This window comes from Martes martes, assembly GCF_963455335.1.
Source record: "Martes martes genome assembly, chromosome: 16".
Classification (NCBI taxonomy): domain Eukaryota; kingdom Metazoa; phylum Chordata; class Mammalia; order Carnivora; family Mustelidae; genus Martes; species Martes martes.
The window spans coordinates 40506907-40533723 of NC_137904.1; the positions used below are offsets into that span (position 1 = coordinate 40506907).

At 42.5% G+C, this 26817-nt stretch overlaps 1 protein-coding gene across 1 annotated transcript in view; it reads left to right on the forward strand.

The window, feature by feature from the left end:
• Positions 1 to 4470: 4470 nt before the first annotated feature.
• Positions 4471 to 26817, forward strand: part of ZNF652 (zinc finger protein 652) — a 55889-nt gene continuing 33542 nt past the window's right edge. Inside the window, exon 1 of the mRNA XM_080825926.1 lies at positions 4471 to 4576. The gene's annotated coding sequence lies outside the window, so the exon portion shown is untranslated. The remainder of the gene's footprint in view (positions 4577 to 26817) is intronic.

The following is a 26817-nucleotide window of genomic DNA, read 5'->3' on the forward strand; positions in this document are numbered from 1 at the left end:
CAAGCAGGTGTGGTGGGAGGTAAGGGGGCATGGAGTGAAAGTGCCCTTGACCCATATCCCTTTAATACTGGACATCAACATAAACATATGCATGCAAGCCCTATGGCAGAAAAGCCAAAAGTCCAGCTTTCTGAGCTGTCTCTAAACACCGTCACTTAGAGAAGAAGTGAATAAAACAGGAGAGCCCAGGCCAGCTTTATCCATTCTGTGAAGGGGGCAGTTTCTTGTAGGAAGGGCTCGGAGGTAGGAACTGGATAGTGATTCTTAGCGAAGGAATAGGATTGTAAGACATTAGCGAACAAAGTCAACTTTCTAGAATAGAATCCTAGGTATTGGATCTGGAAGGCTGTAAGAGCCAGATAATCCCGTCTTTTTACAGAGTCTAAAATGTGAAGGGAATGAGCAAAGGTTGCAGCACGGCGACTATGAGAACCTCAGAGCCCATGACCAGGGCCCTGGCCCCAAGTCTGGTGTGCTAGGACCGGGTTATATTAATAAGGGGACAGGGAGCCCCAGCCACCGCCCCTATGTAAGTAGTGATGGTAAGAACTAGTGGTGACTGCGGGTACATTCTTGGAAGCTTGGGGAGTGTGGAAATGCAGTGAACTGGGAGCTTGTAGGAGGCCGTTTAGGAATCAGATATGTCTGTTTGCTGTTTCAGTGAAATCTCTGAAGGTTTTCAGAGCTGTCAAAGTGTGCAGAACTGTCCTAAAATTATGTCTTTGTTTATTTGAGTATAATTGGCAAACAGTGTTTCATTAGTTCCAGGTGTACAACATAGAGGTTCAGCTGCCCTCTACCTTATCCTGTACTCACCACGAGTGTAGCCATCACCTGTCACCATACAATCCTGTTACGATATCATTTTTTTAAAAGATTTCATTTATTTGACAGAGATCACAAGTAGGCAGAGAGAGAGAAGGGGAAGCAGGCTCCCCACTGAGCAGAGAGCCTGATGCAGGGCTTGATCCCAGGACCCCGAGATCATGACCCGAGCTGAAGGCAGAGGCTCAACCCACTGAGCCACCCAGGCACCCCCATTACAATATCATTGACTATATTCCCTCCACTGTGCCTTTTATTCCTGTGACTTATTCATTCTATGACTGGGAGCTTGTACCTCCCACTCCCCCCCCACTTTTATCCAACCCCACCTTTCTTCCCCTCCGGCAACCATCACTTTGTTCTTTGCATTTGTAGGTCTGATTCTGCTTTTTGTTTGTTCATTTGTTTTTTTAGATTCCACTTCTAACAGATATCATATGGTATTTGTTTTTCTTTTAGTTCACTTAGCATAATACTCTAGGTCCCTCCTTGTTGTAAATGGCAAGATCTCATCCTTTTTTATGGCTGAGTAATATTCATGTGTGTGTGTGTGTGTCTACTAAACCTTTTTTTTTTTTTTTAATTGGCTTCTATGGGGTGCCTGGGTGGCTCAGTCAATTATGCAGCTGCCTTCAGCTCAGGTCACAATCACAGGGTTCCTGGATCAAGCCCCGTGTTGGGTTCCTTGCTCAATGAGGAGCCTGCTTCTCCTTCTCTCTCTGCCACTCCCCCTGGCTCATGCTTTCTCTCTCTCTGTTAAATAAATAAATAAAATCTTTTTTTTTTTTTTAATGGCTTCTTCTGGGTTTTGTCCACTGCCTTAATGAAGAAGTCAGTGAAGAACTATCCAAGGCCAGGAAACCAGGATGACAGAAGCCTGATCTTCCAGGGAGGCCAGATGTGGGTACTAAATGGTGCTTGCATTGACTGTCGGCTGTAGTGTCAGCCGCTGAAGAAGTGGGGCATGGGCTTAGCAGTCGGGCTGAGAGCAGATGCCTTCTTCTTGTGACACGTTGACAGAGGACACTGGTTGGCAGCTACCTGCTGTGGGTAGATATATGAAAGGGAAGAATTAAGAGAGAGCAGAGCAACTGGGATCTCCTTGCCAGCCCTGTGGCCCCAAAGCCTTCCAAAGTACTGGTCACCAAGGCTTCAGAAACACAGGGGCCAATCCTAGGGTCCTGAAGAGAAGAAAGGGGGGAACTCATGTGAAAGAGAGGAGACACAGGTATAGAATTGCCCATTAAAATTATTCTCTATCACATGCCAAGGCTACCTATTTTTACCCACAGGAATATGTAGCAGTCTTTCAGAGTCAAACCCTCCATTGTTTTCTGGATTGAGTGATTGACTGGGCCATTAAACATTCCTTGGCCCAAATTTCCTTCACTGGTAATAATACCTGTCTTGCCTGCCTCACAGGCAGGATCTCATGAGATATGGAGGATCTCATGAGATAATGGACATAATCTCCCTGCAGAAACCATAAAGCACTCCTCAAGTGGAAGGTAATAATATTACTATTCTAATTACGAGGAGCCCTTCAGGAGGCTGGCCTGTGGGTGGAGAGTCACAGACACTTGGAAGGTTACGTTGCTTCTTTAGCCATTGCTCTGCACTCCGGTCTTCCAAGCTGGATTGCCCTGACAGGCAGAGTAGGGAACGGATTAAATGTCCTAGAAGGGCAACACTAGAGACATCTCAGTTGGATGTTCTGAGCTCATCAGCCCCTGTGGAGGCCAAGTTCTTTCTTGCATTAAATCTAAGTCTTTTTTTTTTTAAGATTTTATTTTACTTATTTATTTAATAATCTCTACACCCAAAGTGAGCTCAAACTTACAACCCTGAGATCAAGAGTCACATGCCCCACCAACTGGGCCAACCAGGTGCCCCTAAGTGTTTCCTTTTATTATTTATGCATGCGTATTTCCTTATGCTCTGCCTGAAGATTTTCTCTCTACCTGCTGTATTATGATGTCATTTTTAGTGTTTATCCACTGAAGGTGCTCACTACTGAGGAACACAACCCAAAGGTGCCAAATTACACTCCCTGGAGTGTGGAGTCCAAGGATAATAAAGACCAAGCATCTGTTTTCAGAAAAGGGGCCAAGGACAAAGCTAGCCCTGGAACACTTTTGTGTATCAAGTTTCAATCTCTCCCCTAACCCTATCCCAGATTCAGGTCATTTTACTTGCTATAGGGATTTTTTTTTTCTGGGTGGGGGGGGTGGTTGGGGGGCAAAGGAAGGAATGGCTATTTGGGAGAGAAGTAGTTGCAGCCCTATTGAAAATGTGTCAAGAGGTAGGTCTTAATGCAAAGATATTTATTAAGTGTGTTTTTCATAATGGAAGGAGGATGAGGAGTTCCGATGGAGATAAGATTTGGGAAACACCAGGGAAGTTTGGTTTCTGGTGGGAAAGGGTCATCCCGACCCTCCAAGTTGCTGTCTTGGGTCCTCTCCTCCCCAGGCCTTTACCTTACCTGCCTCACTTCCTCTCTCTGAACGCCAAGCACTTACAATTATGGACACCCTCTCTTGGCTCGGAACTCACATAAATACTACCTTGTTAGCTAATAGTACCATTAATTATATTAATGATTAATAGCTAATTAGTCATACTGCTGTAATACTTTCAATGGAGGCTTCCTTTCTTACAGCAATTCGGTGTCTCAAGCACACACACATCCCCTTCCCTATTCCTGGCCACAGAACAAACGCGGCTCTAAATTTGTTTTTCTGACCGTTCCGGCAATCTCTAAATTTCCCCAGGTTTTATTAGCGGTCCCATTTATCTGGTGAATGACCGCTACTGCTTATATTTTGTCTCCTTTATTTCTGTCCTCTGTCACTCACCCTACCCTCCAGTAACAGAGGCTACAGTCAAGATTTCTTAAAACATTTTATTTCATAAACCAAAGGCTCCTTTACTTCTAAATCTCACTTGGTCCCACTTTCCTATTTCGGGCCCCCTAGCTCCACTTTCACCTTTCCTTAATCCTAACCCGCCCCTACTTCGGGGAGGCTCACACCCTCCGCCCCCAGCTCCCTCCCACTCTGCGTTCTGGCTTCCTTTCAGCAACCACGCCCCCAGACCCAGGGAGAGCGGTGCGCACGCGCAGTCCACGCCTTTACCTGGGCGCTCAGCAGTGGGCGGAGTGGGGGAGGGCGGGGGTGGAGCGGGAGTCGGCGGTTATCTGGGCGGCGGGGCGCTCACATTGTGGCAGCGGGGAGAAAAGGTGCGCCAGGGCCGGCCCCAGGGGCTGCGCATGCGCGCCGCCGCGCCCAGCGGCCGGGATGCCAGGGGGGCGGGCGGAGGGAGGTGTCGGCTCCCCGTTGGGCGGGGGGGGGGGAGGCGGGCGAGGGACGGGGCGCGGGCGCGCGCGCGCTCTCGCCGCCGCTCGCCTTCCCTCCCTGCCCCCGGCTCCGCACACACAACCACACACGCACACCCCCTCCCCTGCCTCCCTCCCCGCGCGCCGCCCGCCCCGCCGGCCCCGCTCGCCCTCGCGCGCTCGGAAGGGAGTCGCGAGACGTCGGAGCGGCGGCCACGTAGCGCTGCGGCGGCGGCGGCGGCGGCGGCGGCCGAGGCCGGGTCTGTGGAGCGGCCCTGAGGACAGACGTTGGGCGGGGGGGAGGGGCCGGCCCGGCCGGCGGTTGTTACTCGAGCGCCGCGGCTACAGGCCCCCCGCCGCAGGGATGGACCGCCGAGGCGGCGGTCGGGGCGGCGGAGGTGGAGGCGGCCGGCCAGGGTGAGTAGGGGCCCCTGCCCCCCACGCACACGCCACAGTCGCGGCTGCGCCCCTTGCAGCAGCCCTTCCTCTCCGCCGCCCGCCGGGCCGGCCGGGGTTCGGGCGCCGGGTTAACCCTTCGCCGAGGCAGCTGCGTGCACTAGGCCGGAGCAGCCCCCATCCGGCGGGGAGGCCCGGGGCGCTGAGCTCCCCTGGTCGCGAGCTCGGGCCGGGGGCGCCCGCTTCTGCTCCTTGGTCCCCTCATTCCCGGACCCGGGCCGGGCTCCAGTTTTGCAGAGAGCCCGCTCGCCCAGAGGCCCGAGGGGAAGCTGGGGTTGCTTGGGTTAGCGGGCCGAGGGAGATTCGCACCGGTCCTCCTGCGAGCATTCCCCTGCCCTGCAGCTGGCAGCTTGCACCCGTTGCCTCCCCGTCCCTGCGGTTGCGCCCAAACCTCCAACCCCTGGGAGTATTGTGCCGCCCGAGATAAAATGCTTCGGTGTATACCCGCCCGACACTCACCCCAGAGGGTAATGCAGACCTTTCTCCACCCCCACCTCCTCCTCCCCTCCAATCAGCCTACTTAAGATTCTTAGATGGGAGACACTAAAGGTAGTGACACCCCCGTTACATCTGCACATAACATGCTCATTGTCGAGGGATGTCTTCTGTAGAAATGATAAATGCCCCTGCCTCACCCTCGTAGTCTATCTTGACGATTTGAGATCCCATATGTTCTTCTTTGAAGAGGGCCAGTCTTTGATCACATTTAGTACATCCCTCCCCCACAACACACACACACACACACACACACACACACACACACTTCCTGATTGCCAGAGCAGCCCCTGTCATTGCGGATCCATTGTCAGGAAGGGCTTGTGCCAATCAAAGGAATGTGCTTTTGCTTTTGGAGAAGGGTTCTTTCCACAACCATGGTCTCAGGATGTTGCTGCGTGAGTGTGTCTTTGATTGTCCCCATGTTCAAGCATCGTTATCCTAGTGTTTTCCTGATCTCCATCGCCTGTGTACCCTCAGCAACACCTGAGTGATGCTTTTTTCCCCTCAGTTGATTAGATACATGTGTGTGAGCATTTCATTTATTTTGTCTCAGTATTTAAGATCGATCGTCAAGGCATAGTAAATAAATAGGGTCATGTTTTGGGAAGAATGTGTATTTTTTTTTTCCAGAGATGGCCAGGCCTGTATTGTTCCGGGAATGACAACTAGCACATGCTTTGTTGACAACATGTGTATGCTTAAGGAATGAAGAGCTGCTGGGGCTGGCATGTGTGTGCGGGCTGAATTCGGGGGGCCGGGGGTGGGGGGTGATGTTCCCGCCTAGGGCTCATTTGAGAGGGGTCAGCTGCACAGAGATGGAGAGATGGTTAGGACAGGCAGGCAGCTTGGTTGCCTGTGTAGGGACTGTGCCCATGCATTCAGATAGATAATTCCTTTAGTATAATTTTATTCAAAATGTTCACTTCTGAGTTTTAGCAATTCTGGAAATGTCTTCTTCAGTGGTTCTTAACCTTTCTTTGGGATCATGGAAGCCTTCAGGGTCCTCTTCTTGGTGAAAGAGACACTCCCAATTTTTGTGTGCATTACAGTCCTCTTGAACCTAGTCCTGGGACGGTCAGGTTGAGATCTGTATTATGCAAAAGTGAAAGGAACTTGAGTTTTGTGTTTTGTTTTGTTTCTTAAGGATTGACATTACAGTACTTTGGTCCTGAGCAGTCAGCAACAAAGTAGATGATGTGTGTGTATCCTTGTGTTTTGTTCTTTGATTACAGCGGGTTAGAGGTCTGTAAGGTGTCATTCCCTGTTTTCCTGTAAAAAGGAGATGTGTGAGAGAATTTCAGAAAAAGTTCAGACTGGAGTCAAGATAATTTGTCTGAATTTGACCAGTTGATGATGTACGTTCCTTGCATTGTTTTCTAAAGGTAGCAGATTTCAACAGCAAAGTCAGTGGTCTGTTTCATGATGCCTGTCCACGATGTGCTTATGGAGGTTGATTTGATATCTTAAAAGAAGGCTTTATCCTTCCCATAGTAGAGCACCTGCTCCGTGCAGATTTTTTCAACTTTATTAGATATGATTTCATGTCATAATTCAGGATGACATTGCCACCAGAATCATCGATTTTAAAGTTTTGTTTTAACGGAAGGATCTTGGTTGCAGTTATGGAATTCAGTCTCCGTGTTTAGAATTTAGAACAAGGGATGAACGTTGCACTTTTCTATCAACAAGCAGGGGATAAATATCAGCTATTCTTTCTAAATCACTCTGCATCCAGCTTTGCCTTTTGATTATATTTCAACCAAGGGGGATTTATTCCACTTGTGATAGTGTTGTGATGGGCAGTGACATTAAAAAAACATAGTCCCCAGGTCTCCAGGAGCTTATAGTTCTGACATTTTTTACTTAAGGAAGGAATCCTTTGAGACTCTTTCTTTCTTTCTTTCCTTTTTTTTTTTTTCCACATTTTTGGGGTTCTGAGAGGCTAAGCAATTCATGGTTTTAACATTTCTTTGGAAGGCAGGGGGGCCTTGGAATCTTGCACAGAACCTGTTCCACACACCTGAAGAACAGCATTTATTCTAATAATTATGCAGTGTACCCTATGAAGTTTGAAAGCATGCTGAGATGGCAAATATTGCATTTTTTATTATCTAATAAACATGCTTGAAGTGGCTTGGATTACAGGTTATATTTTTTGTTCGTGTCACGCCTGGAGCATTACTGTTGGAAATTATTTGCCTATCCTAACCCCAAACCATTTCAAAGTTGCAAATAATGTTACTTTGTCAGCGTCGTCCTATAGCCACAGATCACTAAAATCTCAGGGGACGGTGTGCTTCCTTGATTTAAAATTGCAGAACCTCTTCTTACCAGTCACTTACCTAGTTAAACACCCACACACCACGGAGCAGCTGATCGCAGAACACGTATGGCTGTGAGAACAGCATTCTATCTGCCAGATTCAGAGCTTGGAAACCGGGAAACAATTGCACGGTAGAGAAACACTTAAGCAGTAGTGCCAGCAGCTCCCTCATTAATACAAACAGCTTGCTTTAGTTTCTTCAACACTCTTCCTCAGACACCCTTCCCTTAGGAGGTTTCAGATCAGTGGCTCCTACTCAGGGGAAACAGCACCTACCTCCTTTCTGCAACTGTGGCCTCCAGATCTGATTCGTGACGCCCAGAGCTGTTTCCATTTCTGCTCAAAGTATGGGAAGTAATCTTGTAGCGTGGTAAGAAAATACTTTTCAAGTCTGTAGAAGAAAGTTGATTAGTAATGCTGCTGATGCGATCTTGCTTTTGAAAGTGTCCGGAACCTAGCAAAGAAGTAAACTGTAGGGGTACCTGGGTGGCTCAATGGGTTAAAGCCTCTGCCTTTGGCTCAGGTCATGATCTCAGGGTCCTGGGATCGAGCCCCACATCGAGCTCTCTGATCAGCAGGGAGCCTGCTGCTTCCTCCTCCTCCTCTCTCTCTCTCTCTCTCTGCCTACTTGTGATCTCTGTCAAAATAAATAAAATCTTAAAAAAAAAAAAGTAAACTGTAAAAGTGAACTGTTAAAAAAAAAAATCACCCTTTACTCAAGGGTTTTAGATAATTTCACCAAAAATGTGAATATACTCTTGAGTTTCATTTCCCTTGTTGTAAAAAGTCAATGGAGAGACCGCCAATAGCAACAACAACAAAAACCCCTGTGGAGTCTCTTATATTTTGAGCCATAGCCTCTGGAGCTAGGTATGCTGCAGGAGGTGACTGCGTTTCCTTGCGGGGAACTCTTGGATCTTGTGCTCCAGCTGTAGGTATGGTCGTCTTCTCAGCTACTGTCACCATTACTTTCCTTTTCTTTTTTTTTTTTTTTAAGATTCTATTTATTTGACAGGCAGAGATCACAAGTAGGCAGAGAGGCAGGCAGAGCCGGGGGCGGGGGCAGGGGCAGGTTCCCCGCTGAGCAGAGAGCCCGATGCAGGGCTTGATGCAGGGCTTGATCCTGGGACCCTGAGATCATGACCTGAGCCGAAGGCAGAGGCTTTAACCCACTAAGCCACCCAGGCACCCCTACTGTCACCATGTCTGACAGTACTTGAATTTACTTTGATAGAGGGAAACTATGCTGCAGGTAGTGAATTTAGCTGAAGGAAGATCGGGGAGATGGTCCTTTGGGGCCCGGCAGAACAGGATTTGCATCAGCTCCACCCATTACCAGCTTTGCGGCATGGGGCGAATCACCTTGACCTCTCTGGCCTCAGTTTCCTCAGCAGTAGAATGGGATTTGTTTTAAGGGTTAGAGCTAAGATATGCAAGCTGCTAGCACAGTTCCTGCCGCATGTCCATGTCCGTAGTAAGAACTCAGTAAATGGTAGGACACAGCGGATGCAGGAAAGAGAGATCATTTTGGCTGGCAAGAGGCCTGGTGCGACGATCTGCATACTTTCATTTGTGCAGATTTGGGATGAAAAAATGGCAAATATTTGACTTGGAGCATACCTAAGCCTTGCAGGTGCAGTGTGCTTATTGGAACTTTGATTTGTTGCTCTATGGCTGGCTGAACGTGGTGAAGACGACAAAACTTGGCTCCAAATTCTGCAGTGCTACCCACAGGCTGTGCTTGTTTTAAGCCTATTCAGAGCTTGTGTGGTGAAAGGGGTGTCTTAGGAAATTAACGTGTCTCAATGAGTTCTGTGTCCAGAGTTGAATCACGTGCAAAGCCTTGTGTAAATTTTCATGGTTAATACAAGCCATAAAGTGCTTGACAGAATCGTGAAGACATCAGAGGCTTATTTTAGTTAATCTGTTTGTTTGTATAGCAGTTATGTTTGATTTAAAAAAAAAACAAACACTTATGAACATTTTCTCCTAAAGAATTCCCTTCGCTCATCTGAGGTTTTGATCATAAACTGTTATTTGGGTTATAAGTTCGAGTGCCTTGGGCATTTTTGCTTTGGTGGGTGAAGGAAAGAAAAGTCAAGTCCCCTTACCTGTCAGATTTTACCGACTCTCCACTTTAGGTCTATACCTACAGATTGTGGGTGTGTATCCCTAGCCTTGTTTTTAGGCCGAAAGGTAACCTTATGGTAAAATATGACTTTTTTTTTTCTCTTTAAAACCTAGTTTAAGAGATGGAGTCTTTTGGAGTCTTTTGGAGTCTTTCAGGGGCATGTACACAGTTTTATTCAGTGCCTAGAGCTTTTAAAATAGAATTTCTTGGCTTCTGTAGAATTAAATTATTCTGTCATTTTTGCAGGATACCATTGTGATAAGTCTGTGAACCCAAAAGAGTTACCTCAAGACTTTTCAGATAAGGTAGACACATCGGTAATGCATTAGGCTTTACCTCAAGGGACCCTGCTAATCCTTATTTTCTTTATTACTGAGCCACGTAGGGCTTTCCCATCAATGAAATCAGTCACTAGTATTGGATTGCTGATGAAGAGGGATTGGCAAATAATGGTCTTAGACTTGCCTTAGATTTTGCAGAACACTTGAAAAAATTTAATCTTAGCCAGATGTGTAATAATAATAATAAGAGCACTTACGCTATGTGAGCCCAGACTGACTAAACAAGTAAAATTGAGATGATTGAGTTACATATTTTTTTTCTCAACTCTAAGACATTTTACTAAGTAAACTTTTTCTGGGGAGGAGAGTGCTATTTTTTTTTTTAACTATTATTTTTTCTGGTTTAGTAGAGTCAAAGGCCTAGCCAAGCTGTAGTTGCTTCTGTCGGTTTCTTGATAAACCAATCAGTGTGTGGCGAGAAGGGATTGTTGGAAGGGAGCAGAAAGAGGAAGAGACGTGGTGGGAGTATGGTCCCCGAGCCTGATTTCTTGATCTTGCTATGCATGTGGTATCAGAGGGTTCTTACTCTTAGCTGGATTTCACAAAGACAGACAGTGTTGGGTGATTCCTTTCGTTTTTAATGCTAGTGAAGGATAGAGTCTTTAACCGCTTTGGAATTTAGACTTTTCAGCTTTGGAGTTTTGATTCAGTTTTGGAGATTCGATGGAGTATGATTTCTTTTTTTTTTTTTTTTTAAGATTTTATTTATTTATTTGACAGACAGAAATCACAAGCAGGCAGAGAGAGGGGGAGAAGCAGGCTCCCTGCTGAGCAGAGAACCCGATCTGGGGCTCGATCCCAGGACCCCAGGATCATGACCTGAGCCAAAGGCAGAGGCTTTAACCCACTGAGCCACCCAGGCGCCCCTGGAGTATGATTTCTTTTTCTTTTTCTTTTCTTTTCTTTTTTTTTTTTTTTTGGAGTATGATTTCTTAATTACCCTGTGTGGCCTACAAAATGAGATTTATAACTAGGCCCTTATGAATTGTTTTCATCCTTTCACATGTACCATTTTAATGTCTCTAAAGTATTATCTGTGGCCTGTGAACATTGAAACACATGGTGAGGTGTTGGGTTTTTTGAGGTTTTTTTGGTTTGTTTGTTTTTTTGTTATGAGGGGAAGAGGAGATTGTATGTGATCTTAGTTGTAGAGCTAAGTCTGTTTTTTCCCCAGTTCCTCTTAAGACTGTGACGTAGCTGCCCAGAGACTTTTCCTGTATTAATATACTCTTAGAGCTAGGATTTGAAGTTACATTTGAAGTTACATTGCCTAAAAGATCCTCCTTATAGAGAGCTCTACGGTTTTCTTTCTAGCATACAAATTCATCTAAATAAACTCAACAGAAGTTTGGGAAAAAACCTAAATGTCTGTCATTGGAGACCTGGTAAATAAATTAGGGTATATTCATGCAGTAGAATAAATTTTTCAGCTGCAAAGAAGAATGAGGAAACTCTTTATGTATTGCTGTGGAAAATCTCTTAAGCTGTACATAGGTGGAATACAGTGTGTACTCATGTGTGTATAGTGTCCTTAGCTCAAAATTATGTTTATAAAATTCACTCATGTTCATGTGTCACAGCAATTAGTTTTTCCTCATGTAATATTTAGTAGTACACATATATTATAATTTATGTGTCCATTCTACCTTTGATGGACATTTGGATTATTTCTGGTTTTGGCTTTTATGAATAATGGTGCTCTGTTCACTATATTTTCTTCTGTACTTAAAATTTCTTTTTAAAGATTTTATTTATTTGTTTGACAGAGATCTGAAGTAGGCAGAGAGGCAGGCAGAGAGGGGGGCGGGGAAGCAGGCTCCCTGCTGAGCAGAGAGACCAATGCGGATGCAGGGCTCAAGCCTAGAACCCTGAGATCATGACCTGAGCTGAAGGCAGAGGCTTAACCCACTGAGCCACCCAGGCGCCCTGTACTTAAAATTTTCGATCCATGTGAATATATACCCACTAAATAATTTTTTCATTTAAAAAGCATCCTTCAGCTATCCATAGGAAAATTATGATGCCCTATTTTAAATTAAATATTGAAATATTTAGTGGGACAAAATAATTTCAAACCTTTTTTTTTTTAAGTACATTTTCAAAGACTTAGCTTGGATTTTTACAATATTAAGAGAAACCCCAAATCCACCTGAGAGCAAACCCTATATACTTTTATTCTTAAAGAGGGGTTAAATATGATAGAATAGGTCTTAAAAATAGTTACATCTCTTGAAAGATTTGTCTTTGTAACTGCTTAAATACTTCTTTCATTGCCTCATTTCATAATAATGATTTAATAATCCTTCTCGCATTGCTAATTATTTAAAATGTTTATTTAATATTTTTATAACTGGGATGTATTTAAACCTTTTAGAAACCCAAGATTTTAAACAAATAGCAACAGGAGAAACATATTTCAGTATAGTTAACCTGGTTTGGAATGTTGTGAAGTGCAGTGGGCCTGCCCCCAAGCCCCACGGAGGTGGGGGGTAGGGGGTGTGGTAGGTGCCTCTGCGGGCCGCCTGGGCCTGGTCTATAATCCCTGCAGGGGCGCCATCCTTTCTATTGAGAAGTGCATTTGGTTACATTTTTTTTGCTGTAATTGCACAATTGTCATTTTCTCCCTCTTCTTGTCCAAACATGGAAATAATGATTGAAATACAAACCTGTAAAGCAGTGGTTCTCAGCCAAGGGCAACTTTGCCTCCAGGAGACATTGGGCGATGTCTGGAGAGATCTCTGCCACAAGTGGGGCCTGGGGGGTGCTGTTGGCATCCAGGGGGCAGAGGCCAGGGAGGCTGTGGAACATCCTACAGGGTACAGCACAGCCTGTCAGAACAAAGAGTGGTCTGGTCCCAGATGTCAGCTGTGCTGAGGTTGAGAACCCCTGCTCTACGGCAACTTACTCGCTAAGCTGATGCTACGAGGCAGGGAGCAATTTTAGCATTGACTTTGTTAGATTTAGCACATGAAAGTTCTATTTAGCTTATCTAGTGTAGAGAAGAGATACGCTAGGAAATTGCCCAAATTGTAATACGGTTTTAAATATGAAAACTGACTTAAGTATAAATTTTAGTGGATAAGTCATCTTAAAAATTTTTTACTATTCTTAAGTAAGTTCTACCCCCAATGTGGGCCTCGAACTCATGACCCAAGTCTAAGAATCGCGTGCCCTATTGACTGAGCCAGCCAGGTGCTCCTAGTCATCTTTTAAGAAAATAGGTTATTTATAGTCTCCGAGTGGGTAAAACCAGATTATTTTGGAAGATGGTTCTTATCTATAAGATTATTCACGAAAAGTCTTTGTATATATTACACAGTGTGAAGACTTCTTTTTTTAAAAAGATTTTATTTATTTATGACAGATAGAGATAGGGAAAGAGGGAACACAAGCAGGGGGAGTGGGAGAAGGAGAAGCAGGCTCCGTGCTGAGCAGGGAGCGGGATATGGGGCTCGATCCCAGGACCCTGCCATCATGACCTGAGCTGAAGGCAGACCCTTAACGACTGAGCCACGCAGGCGCCCCAACTTCTTTTTCAAAAGCAGATGCATTTTAACTTTTATGGATCCTAAGGTATACCTTGTTCTGCTCTAAAAGAAAATATTTGGTTGTTCAACATAAAGTATATTTAAATCTTGTATAATGTGGTAAGTTAAACTTAATATTGGTAAGGGACCCAATGTTTAAATTAAATTTGGAAAATACACGCGTAGTACAAAATTTTCTACTTTCAAATGGCTAGTTTCTTCCTGTCAGGTTATGGTAAAGAATGTATACAATTCTGGGGAATCTGGGTGACTCAGTCGGTTAAGTCTCCGGCTCTTGGTTTTGACTTAGGTCGTGAGCAGAGATTCTTTCTCCCCGTCTTCCTCTGCCCCTCCCCTGCTGCCCCCTCGCCCCCTCCCCCCCTCCCCGTGTATATGCGTGTGCTCTCTCTCAAATAAATAAAATCTTAAAAAAAAAAAAAGAACGTATACACTTAGGCATCTATTCCACCTTGTAGGTATTACAACAATATCCAAAAGACAGTTTGTTCTGCCTTCCAGTCTCCAACCTTTTCGTCAATTCAAATGGAAAGTTAGATTTTCTTTTTCTTTGAAGATGACTTCTGTCTCTAAGGTCAGGTGCTGCAGTGAGCACTGAAAGACTTGTCCACAGAAGCCAGAGAGTGCAGAATTAGACTCTTCTCACTCCAGAACTGTTTACTGAATTCCCTATAGCACTCTTTCTTACGCTTTTTGACCATGACCCCCAGTAAGCAGCAGTGCACGTGTGGTCCCATGTGTTCTCTCATATCCATACCCCGCCCACAACTGAAATGAAACCTTCAGAAAACAGTACTTAACCCTTACTGGTTGTGAGGCAGTCTGTTGTTTTTTTTATTCCGATTCATTTTTCAAAACTGGGGTGGGTCAGGCAGTTTGAATATCACCTATGTGAAAATCACCCTTTTGTATTTAACAAAAATTATTTTCTTGAAGTTGATCCTAAGCAGAGACTTACTGGATTAAATGGGGGTTGGGAGAGTGCTAAAATTAAAAGCTATGCTTAGAGGTATAAGTTTGAAGTAGAAATCCAAGTAATGTGGCATGGAGAAAACCATTGTATTTATGACCTTATTCCATGTAGAAAGGTAATTCTTTTTTTTTTTTTAAAGATTTTTTTAAAATTTATTTATTTGACAGAGATCACAGGTAGGCAGAGAGGCAGGCAGAGAGAGAGGGGGAAGCAGGCTCCCCGCTGAGCAGAGAGCCCGATGTGGGGCTCGATCCCAGGACCCTGGGATCCCGGCCCAAGCCTAAGGCAGAGGCTTTAACCCACTGAGCCACCCAGGTGCCCCTAGAAAGGCAATTCTTAAAGACCAAAAACTCTAGAAGGGTTATGGTTGGATCCTCATTTTGTTTTAAGCTATGGTATTCCAAGAGGTAGTACACCTGCTGTTGCTTAATAGACACACACACACACACACACACACACACACACAGTCTACCTGTTTGTTTATTAAGTTACATGGAACTGAGGGGATTAATGAATATGTGGAAAGATTTTTTTAAACTCCGTAACATGACTTTCTCTAACACAGAGCTGGTTTAGACAGTAATTTGCTTATGTAGAATGGTTACAGAATAAAAATCTCCCAAGGACTCAGCAGTGAGTGTTCACTTCTCTGTAAAAGCCCAATTCCAGGGTTGGACTGCATTCAGAGACAGCTCTGTCAGAAAAGCACTCATCGGAACCTAGTTCTCCAGAAGGATAACACTTTAAAGTCACTTGGTTGACACTGTCTTTGATTTCTGTCCCCAGAGTTATATATACTGTCTGTATTTTTGTTATTCATCAACCTTTACGAAGAATTTGCCATTTAATCCTCATATAACCCTTTGAGGTAGTATATTATTATTACTCCATTTTACCAGCAGGGAAATTGAGACAAAGTGAGGTTATGTAACTTGCCAAGTTAAATATGTTCTTTTCTTGGCAGTGAGATTTTATGAGAAAGGACCTGTTAAATCATTTTATTTTGCTGATTAAAAACTGACGTTTAGAGGTGCCCTGGGCAGCTCAGTCTCATTTAAACGTCTGACTCTTGATTTCACTTCATCATGATCTCAGGGTTGTGGGATTGAGCCCCACGTCAGGCTCTGACACAGTGGGGTGTCTGCTTGAAGATTCTCTCTCCCTCTCCTTCTGCCCCTTCCTCCCACTCACTTGCACATGTACACGCTCTTTCTCTCAAATAAATAAATCTTAAAAAAAAAAAACCTGAAGTTTAAAAACTAGAATTTAAAAATCCATAAATATTTCTGGCTTTAATTTTTTTTAAAGATTTTATTTATTTATTTGACAGAGACACAGTGAGAGAGGGAACACAAGCAGAAGTGGAAGAGGGAGAGGCAGACTCCCTGCCGAGTGGGGAGCCTGATGTGGGGCTCGATCCCAGGACCCCAGGATCATGACCTGAGCCAAAGGCAGCTGCTTAACGACTGAGCCACCCAGGCGCCCAGTATTTCTGGCTTTTAGAAACCAGAGACTGAATAAGTCCCTTGTTTTAACTTTTAAAGTAAGGTACAGTAAAAATGACATTGTGGTGTATACCATTATGTGAATACCTGTACATGTTAGAGATTCATGTAACCTCCACCACAGTCAGGATACGGAACAATTCTGTCACCTGAAAACACTCCCCGCTGCAGCACCTTGGCCTTCATTCACCGCTGCACCCCCCGCCCCCTGCCATGACCTCTTGCTCATCCCTATCCTTTTCTCTTCTGGAGAATGTTCTATAAATGGGATCATACCATATGTAACCTTTGAGACTGACTTCTTTTGGCATAATGCCTTTGAAATACATCCCAGTTTTTGTGTGTCTCAGCTATTCCTTTTTTATTGCCAAGTAATATTCCATTGATGTGAATGGAGTACAGGTTGTTTTTCCATTCACCTGTTGAAGGACATTTGGATTATTTCCATTTTTGGCTGATTATGAACAGAGCCTCCATAAATATTCATGGCCAGGTTTCAGGATGAATGGTGAGTTTTCACTTCTCTAGAGTGACTCCCGGGGAACGGCCCCTCTGGGTTATACTGTGCTATGTGGGTCGATCTGTTTTCCAGAGCCAATGTGTTCTTTTGCATTGACACCGGGGACATATGAAAGTTCCAGTTGTTCTGGATCTTTGTCAGCACCTGATATTGTTTTTTGTTTGTTTGTTTGTTTGTTTTTAATTTTAGCCGTTCTAACAGGTGTATAGAAATGATTCATTTTGGGCCTTATGACCACAATCTGGATGGTAGGCCCAGCTCTGCTGGCAACTAGCTATTGACTTTAAAGGAGCCCTTTAACTTTTCTGAGCTGCTTGTTTCCTTGTCTCTCATATAATAGGGAGTACTGAATGTGCTGTGAGTTCTCCTGCAATTCCTAAATTCATTGATGTGGAAAGAGAAATCCTTGGCAAGAGGACAGATTTATGTTTGCTTATGCACCAAAAGTCTCTTGACTGATCTTCTGAGCTAAAGTAAAAATACTAGAAGCAGTATGCATATTTATAAATGGAATCTGTATGAAATTACTTGATATTTATAACTATAGTTTGTCTTTTGGAGCTAAACATAATATTGTGATGGTGTGTGTCACATCTAGAAGCAAAAATTACATAGCTAATGTTAACTGTTAGCACTGACAACCTATAATCTTTTGGCTAATGTCTGATGTTTTTATAATATAACTTTCTCAGCTTTCTGAGGTTACAGTTTATAAGGTTTAATCACAAATATTTTGCCATTTCCCATCATGAATGGGGGATCATTTTTTTAAAAGGTTACATATTTAGGAACTTGTCCTTAATGACTTTTTTGAGTATGAGACAAATTGCTTCTATATAGCATAAAAAAGAATAGGTTTATTATTTTTCTAAAAAAATTATACATGCTTATTTACAATTATTTAAGGATTACAGAAAAGTATAAAGAAAGGAAGTATCTCCTTCCCCACCCTCACCCCATCCTAGGATGTCTCTAGGTGTGACTGTACATATGCTCACTGTAAGGTCATAGCTTCTACATTAATGAGATGCCATGATCCTGCCCTTTAGTCTTTTTTTTTCTGATGTGGACTTCTTTCTGTGTTAATTAATATAAATCTATATCATAATTTGGATGGCTCCGTAGTATGCCAATGTCTGTGCATACCATTACTTAGGCTTCAAGTTTTTTGTTATAATAAATAATGCTACAGCAATTGCCCTTATATACACATCTTTTTATGCTTGTGGCATTATCTTCTAATGGTGAATTCTTGGATGGCTGGGTCCAAAAGTATGCACACTTCACACTTAAGAAAACAGCGCTGACCCCCTCTAAGGGAGGTTACACCATACTTTGGTAATTGGCTATGCCCAGTAATGTCACACATCAGTCAGGCTCCCCTGGCATTAGCTGGTTTGGGATTCAAGCCACAAAACGTGTGTACGCATGTTTGTACATGGATCCTGTTGAAAAAACCCAGCCCATTTGCTAATGGATAGTCTTTACCAAGTAAACCTGAGAATGTTTAAAAATATCAAAGCTTAAAAAGGCAAAGTCAGTTTTAAAAAACCTCACTTTGGAGAAAAATAAACAGATAAAGCAACATGCTTTTTTTAATTCAAAGATAATTTTTTTTTAAGATTTTATTTATTTATCTGACAGAGACACAGAGCAAGAAGGAACACAAGCAGGGGGAGTGGGAGAGGGAGAAGCAGGCTTCCTGCTGAGCAGGGAGCCCAATGTGGGTCTCAATCCCAGGACCCTGGGATCATGACCTGAGCTGAAGGCAGCCGCTTAATGACTGAGCCACCCAGGCGCCTCAAAGACAATCTTAATTAAGGTGATTATAACTCAATTTTTGTAATCCCAGTAAGTCTCTTTTAAAATTTTTAGATTTTATTTTTAAATAATCTCTACACCCAGTGTGGGACTTGAACTCACAACCCCAGGGTCAAGCGTTGCACACTCCATGCACTGAGCCTGTCAGGTGCCCCTCTTTTTAAATTTTTTAAAATAAGTTTTTAATTTTGGAATAGCTTGAGGTTGACAGAAAAGTTGCAGAAAGAGTATTTGTATACCCCTCATCCAGTTCCAATTTGTTAAATTCTTACCTAACCATGTTAAAATATTACATAAACTGAAGAACCACCATTGGTATATTACTGTCAACTCCAGAGTTAATGCAGATTTCACTAGGTTTTCAACTGATAGCCCTTTTCAATTTGGAAATATCCTAAATCAGACTTTTAAACCCCATGCTTAGGTGCCTCGTTAGCACAGTAGGTAGCGCGTCAGTCTCATAAAGTCTACGCTTAAATGAGCTCAAATATCTGTTCATAGATTAATTAGAATCATACATGGTATGCGTCATATATAATGCATCTGATCTCCACTCAGATAAATTTCAGTTCTCTTTAACATTGATACCTTGAAAGTTATCTTTTGGCATTTTCAGACAGTTCTGCCCAAGGCCATTTTAGGGTATACTTGAAGGTTTTTTCCCCACCCCTCTGTGTTCCATATAAAAACACGATCTATAATGTGGAGGAGTGTAGCTCATTCACAGTGGAACTATGCATTCCGGTATACTTACAAGCTGCTGTCTCCCAGAGCACAGGGGACGCAGCCATCTTTTGTCTACGAGGAAATTAACTTGTCTGTTAATCGCAAGTGGTAGTCACCAGTTTACTATGCCGGATGGTTTCACACACTCTGCGATGACTGGCTCTGAGAGAATTTAAGTATTAGATGGCTCTTGAGGGAAAGGTGCTGGCCTTGAGGCGGAATACTATTATAGATAGGGAAATACGTGGGTATCTTTCACTCCACACTTGCTAATGCGAAGAATCCCTCCTAAGGCAAACCATGGCATCTCAGCTCATGATACTAATTTGAATTGTTCCTTGAAGCTATGGAAGAGGAGGAAGGAATTGGCAACATCAAACAGATGTGGGTTTTTAAAAATCACTTTCCCCCCAGAATAAGTGGAACTCTTTAAGTGTCCTCCCATTAACATGCCACTTTTTCCCCCCTAAACAACCAAAAAGTCCTCTTAAGCATTCTAGGAAACAAAAACGTGGTCAAGAAAAGCTTCAAGAAGAAGGTGCATTTGAGCCAGGTCTTGAAAGATGGCTAGGATTTTGTAACCAAATGGTGGGAAGCAGTGTTTTAGGCAGAAGGAAAGGATGACATAGTCAAAGGCTTAGAGGTGGAAAAAATCAAGGTGTATTTGAAAAATAGCATGAGGAGGTTAGGTAGGAGAGGAGGCCTTTGGGAGCCAAGACTAAAAAAGTGGGGCTCAGATGGTGGAGGTCTTTTGGAATGCTCTGCTGAGGAGTTGTATTTTCTTCCAAGGCTTTAGAAACCAATAAAGGTTTTGTAGCTAGGAAATTACGTGATCCACATTCTTTAGGGAAATGCAATTTAGAAGATCTCTGTGTAAAGTGATTTAAAAGAGGGAGTCAGAGATTGTTCTAAGCTGTGTATGAGGTGATTAGGGCCTGAACTGGGAGGTTGTGTTAGCCATTGGGACAAGGAAGACAGGGCAATTTGTAAACCTAGGACTTACTGGTTCATTACATCGTGGGGCAAGATAGAGGGAATAGCCAAAAATGAGCAGAAGTTTAGCGCCTCAGTCAGAGACTAGAGCGGATTTGTCTGGAACTTCTCAGACTTGACCATAAAATAAAAACTTAAAATCAATAGCCTCCTAGAACTGAGGGAAAATGTATAGCAGTCTTGTTTTAGAAACAATAGAATGTGTGGCTTAGAACTGAGGATACATGAAAATTGCTGACTTAGGATGGAGGGAGCAAACCAGGAAGGGAAGAAGGTGGCTTTCTATTTAACGGTGAGAGCTGTGGTTATCACCTGTGCTGACGTTCAATTTTTGTGCAGTGAAATGCTTCAAACCGTTGTGCTCATGGTGACGCCGCAGCACGCGCAGCACAGACTGAATAAAAAGGGAATCGTGGTCATCTCACGGTGTGGCAGAGATAGAAAACCATCTAAAATGATCGTCTGCTCGCACCTGTGTGTCTGTAAACATGTGTGTACTGTGTTTGCATGTCTCTTAGGTGGACCTGTTCATATAGAGGTGGCAGAACCGCTGTCGAGTGTACCAGCTCGAGAACACACAGAGAGCAGCCTGAATGCCTGTTCCTCCGGGAACACTGGCTGTGCCCTTGAGCCATATAGATCGACAGCCTCACCTGCAGCCAGATCTGCTTAGTTCCACATAAAGACCAAGGTTTTGGCTTGGTTTTATTGTTCTGTCCTTGACAGATTAAAAGCAAGATGCGGTGGTGGCTACTGTCTAGAAGGTTGGATTCTAACCTTGACTGAGCAGTGACCTTCCTAGGTAAAATGTCTTACTTCTAACATGTTTCATTTTTCCTTTATTTTATTTTTATTTATTTATTTGACAGAGGTCACAAGTAGGCAGAGAGGCAGGCAGAAAGAGAGGGGGAAGCAGGCTCCCTGCTGAGCAGAGAGCCCAATGCGGGGCTTAATCCCAGGACCCTGGGATTATGACCCAAGCCGAAGGCAGAGGCCTTAACCCACTGAGCCACCCAGGTGCCCCGATTTTTCCTTTATTTTTGATCATTATGTGTGAGCATATTTGGGATTCAGGTTTTATTAAATCAGAAATATACCATATTGCCTGCATTACAGTTTCGAGAGAGAGGAATTTAAGTTGTATAAAATAGTCAGTAGTCCTAATATGAAGGGATTTTCGCACTATATTTTATGTGCTCTCTAATTCCTTCGTCATACCAAAAATTAACTTAGATTTAATTCTGGTTGTTACAATATTTTTTTCTCCATTGTCAGATTAGGGTCCTATTGTGTTTCTAAATTTGGTATTGTTTTTGGTCTTTCAAAGGAGATAATGCTGCTTTTGAAAAAGAAAACCTTTTTATATTTTAGAAATTCTCAAATATAAAAAATAAAAAGTGTGACAAACCTAATATGCCCATTTCCCATGGCCAATCTGTTTCATATATAGCCACCCTCACTGTACTCGCCTTTCCAATTACTTTGAAGCAATTCTAGGAGCACATAGCTGCCTGGCTTAGTTGGTAGAGCATCTGACTCATGATCTCTGGGTTGTGAGTTCGAGCCCCATGTTTGGTATAGAAATTACTTAAAAAACATTCTAGACATCATAACATATTATTTATAAATATAAGAATTCTTTCTTTGTAAGAGAACTGCCATACCATTATTACACTAAAAAACTTCCTGAACATCATTAAGTATTCAGTCAGGGTTTATGTTTCCCAGTGAACTTATAATTGTTTTTTCAGTCTTTTTTTTTTTTTTTTTACAGACACTGACTAGGATGTTGAATTGGGGTCCAAAGAAGAGTGATTAGTTAATATGTCTGTTAAGTCTCTTTAATCTTGTAGGTGCTCCTTCCTTTCTTCTCTCTCTTTTTTTTTTCCTTACAGTTTTAGTTGAAAAATCTGGATCATTTGTTGTATAATTTCTCAGTCTGGATTTTGCCGATTGCATCTGTGTGGGGTTATTTAACATGTTCCTCAGTCCCTTTTATTTTTTATAAATTAGTTTTTAGAGCTACAAGCTTTTTGTTTTGTTTTTTAATATTTAGTGTTACAGAGTTGCATTTTATTTTATTTTTTATTATTTTTTAAGTTGTCTCCATGCCCAGTATGGAGCCCTACATGGGACTTGAACTCAACCACCCTGAGATCAAGACCTGAGCTGAGATTAAGAGTCAGACACTCAACCACTCAACCATCTGAACCACCTGGGCCCCCCCTGAGTCTTTTGAAACAGCTCCTGTCTTTGATAGCTTCCTTGCTTTCCATTATGACAAGATGTTCCAGACTCATCTTATACATTTTGTCCTCTTTCCTTTTAATAGGAAATATCTGAAAACCACAGTAAGTTCTCAGTATTGAGCTAAACATAGGTTAGAATGTTGAAGTAATATTTTGAAAAGAACTGCCTGCCCTCAGGGGTTCATAGTCTTTAAAGTTTTGGGTTTTTTTATTCATTTGATTTATTTGTATACATTTTTGATGTGATAAAATCAGATTTTGATTTCCTCTTACTCTATTAAAGCGAAGCTTTGATTTCATTGTATAACAGGTACATATAGCAAAGTGAGATGTATGTTTAAAATAAATAACTTTTTATACTTTTAAGATTTTATTTATTTGACAGAGAGACACAGCGAACAGTGAGAGAGGGAACACAAACAGGAGGAGTGGAGAGGGGGAAGCAGGCTTCCCGCTGAGCAAGCAGCCCTATGCAGGGCTTGATCCCAGGACCCTGGGATGGTGACCTGAGCCGAAAGCAGATGCTTAATGGCTGAGCCACCCAGGCACCCCATAACTTTTTATAATTTAAGAAAATTTAATGGGGGTGCCTGGGTGGCTCAGTGGGTTGGGCCTCTGCCTTCTGCTTGGGTCATGATCTCAGGGTCCTGGGATCGAGCCCTGCATCGGGCTCTCTGCTCAGCAGGGAGCCTGCTTCCCCCTCTATCTCTGCCTGCTGCCCTGCCTACTTGTGATCTCTCTCTCTGTCAAATAAATAAAATCTTTTTAAAAAAAAAGAAAACTTAATGTGTCATAAAAAGAAATAAAATGAATTTATTTATTTTATTTTTAAAAGATTTTGTTTCTTTGTTCCAATGATAGAGACAACTCAAGCAGGGGGAGTGGCTCCGCCAAGCAGGGAGCCCAACGTGGGTCTCAATTCCGGGACCCTGGGATCATGGCCTGAGCCCAGAGCCACCCAGGCATCCCAGGAATAAAATGAATTTTAAAAGAAAGATAAAACCTTGAAATGATAACATTTTACAAACATGTTACCCTGTAGGAAAAGTAATTTGTTTTTGCATAAGTAGGTAATCATATAATTTATTGTCCAGACTGGGAGATACGTGAGAGGGGCATTATTAGTAATTACTTCGGAAGAAACAGGTATAAATCAGGACTTTGCCCAGCAAAGTAGAACATATGCTCACCCTACTTATAAACTAATTGACAATATTCATAAGTTTCCTGAGACCAGGGATCATATCTGTTACATTCACAGTAATGTCTGTGGTACCTCATGTATTGTGGGTGCCCAGTAAGTAATGGTTGACTGTTACTAAAAGCCTGCTGATACTTGGAGGCTTGGTGTAGATTTTAGGTGTTTTTTGTGCTTAGTTGAATGATGATTGCACTTTTTTTTTCCAACTTTCATTAACACTTGCATCTAAATGATCCTGTATATTGAATATGAAGGGATATGATGAAATCATTTATTTTTTTTAGTTTAGAATTAGTTGTTTTGTTTGTTATAGAAATAATACATGTTCATTATAAAAATATGAGAAAATCTAGGTAATCTTACCACCACCTCTCCACTCCACTTAAAAAAAAAAAAAGTCATCTGTCTTCTGGTTGGATTTTAAGATTTTAAGGGAGAAAAGAGCAGAGAAGTTACATATTGAATTAGTTCTCGCTCTTTCAGAATCCCTCTGACTCACCTTTTAGCCAGTGGGCCTTAGTTTCCTCCATTTATAAAAGAGACTAGTACTTATCTGACAGGAACTTTGTGACTCTTAGATAAATGTGGTTTCTTCATGGGGAGGAGCTGAGGAAGGAGGGAGTGAATGCTTGAACAATGTTTCTGTTCAATGATCAGAACTAGCTTTGGTTGCTCTAGCCACATTTCTTAAATTGCCAAAAGTAGGGATAGAAAATTTGCATTGATGTGAACTACTATGAAAATTATTTGATTGTGGTAAGGGCAGTATATGTGGAGTCAGAGTCCACGTTACTGACTGAAATGTTTTCTCCAACATAAATAGATGAAGGGGAATTAAATTTAGTCATATGTCCTCAGGCCTCTGACTGGGCAACCTGCTTGGTCATGTTGGCTTGGTCATCTTGACCACTCATTGGATTTGAGTAATGTCAAAAGTTATTTAGAAAACAAAACAAGTGAGCAAATAAATATTTGTTCAGGCTTTTTATTACATCTATTTATAGCACATATATTGTGAAGAGCTGTGGTTTTCCTTAGATTAAGAAACATTATATAAAAATCATCCTCCCCACATAAATGTTTCCTCCACCTACTCATTTGTCTACAAGCCAAGAGTCTGTTCACTTCCTCTTGAGCTCGGTGCCTTTGCTGTTCATAGGCTCTTTTTTTTAGACATTCCAGTGCAGTTAAAATATAAATCTCCGAAGTGTGTATTGTTACTAATTAATTTATTTCATACCTTAAAAGTAACTTCTCTGAAGTTTATGAGCAGATAGTGTCTTAAAACAGGTTGTTCATCCAGAAACCCGGATGTTTGGGATTTTTGTCTTACTGAAACATGCACAGTCATTGACAATTCAATATAGAGAACCATTATTTTGGGAAAAGGTAATTAAGAATTCTGTGTGGGAAAAATAACTTGGATCTGAACATCTTCCATCAGCTTTTCCTGCTCAGGTTATTACTGACCAGCTCTTGGGCCAGGAAGCAAACAGCTGAGAATAATTTTGTGTGATGCTGAGCGTGTTTTTGTTTTGGGGGTTTTTTTCCCCCCTCCTAACAAGCAAATTGTTAAATTGCTACATGTTCTGTAGGTTAGCCTGGAGTTAAAATTTTAATGTTATGTCACCAGTAACTAACAGGTTTGTCGGTATGGGGTGTGTATGTGTTCATAATGATTGGGCCTTTCTTTCCTTAACCTGAAGAGTTAAGATGAGTTGTCGCATGAAGATGTATTGAAATTGTCCCCCCTATACTTTACCTGTTATCTGGCATTTAATGAAAAAAACTTGCTCGAAAGTTGCCGGTCCCTTGAGGGCAACAAACACTACACTCAAAATGAAACTAGGTTACTGTTTCTGTAACATGCAGTGGTTTGTATCAAAAGCTGTTTTGGTCTTAACTTTGAGATTATCCCGTATTCTTTGAAGTGGTCATATTTTAACTTGGAGTGGTTTTAAATTTAAGAATTTCCTGAAGTGAACATAAAAATGTTTTAATATTTTCTTATGTGGTTGTTGTACACAAGTGTATAGAAAGCTTATCTCCAGACAACACATTTCTTCAGTAAGACCCAAAGAAAAAAATTCTTAAGATTTGAGAAAGTATTGAAGATGGACAGTGTTTTAGGATGGTATGCCAAATGGTTTTAGGTAGATCTATAACAGATTTCCTTCGTTTTTGATACCTTTGTGGTTTAGTACTTAGAGTTTGTGTTTTAATGTTAGGACCATCTTTATAGTATAACCAAGAGAAAATTAGGCGCTTTTCATTTACTATTTACTGTTACTACTTTTTGTAACATACCATCTTTTTTCTTTGGGTTGATAGGTTCTGAAATGAGGTGGAGCTTAAGATTGTGGCTTTATCATACCTTTCCTCCGATAAACAATTTTTTAAAAGCCTGACGAACTAATCTCCCACTATAATGAACTGCAGAATGTTTTCTTGTGATGGATTCTTTGTGCCAAGAGGTGTTCCTTCCCATCAGCATTCAAACACACTCAAGGTCTCTCCCATCTTTCAAAAAAACCAAACTCAGACCTTTTCCTTCTTTTGACTCCGACTCCTCTGGCTTCTTTTTTTTTTTTTTTTTCTTCTTCTTCTTTTAAAGATTTTATTTATTTATTTGACACAGAGATCACAAGTAGGCAGAGAGGCAGGCAGAGAAAGAGAGAGAGAGAGAGGAGGAAGCAGGATCCCTGCAAGCAGAGAGCCTGATGTGGGGCTCGATCCCAGGACCCTGAGATCATGACCTGAGCCGAAGGCAGAGGCTTTAACGCACTGAGCCACCCAGGTGCCCCTCCTCTGGCTTCTTTTCCTCAGCTTCCATTCCCTCCTGGTCACACCCTCACCCGCTGGTTGAGGAGGCCCCACTCCCCACTAGGGAGTGAGAGCTCCAGAACCCAGCCCAAACCTGAGCCCTGAGCCAGTATTGTAATTAACTCAAGACTGCTGGTTTTTCAGGGAACACGAGGCTTCCCGAAGGACAAGGGGGCCTGCAGGTGAGGGAACGACTAAGCCACTAAATTCAGTGGTCAGTTTTCTCTGTCTTACTCAGCGCTGTGCAGCATTTGCTATAGCTGACCAGTTCTTCTTTCTTGAGAAAATGTCTTTATATCCTGCCTTCTGTGCCCCGCAGTTTAGTGTTTCCTTTTTCCTCTGTGTTCATTTCTCTTCTCTTTGTTGGCTCGTTCTCCTCTGCCCTGAGGGTGCCCCAGAACTTTCTCTTCTTTACTTACCCTCTTATCCCAGCCCCCAAATTTAAATTCTTCCCGTATGCTGCTGTCTCCCAAATATTCACCTCCAGGCCTGACTTCCCCTTGATCTCCACACTCTTCCAGCCAACTGATTACTTGACAGCTGTACTTAGATG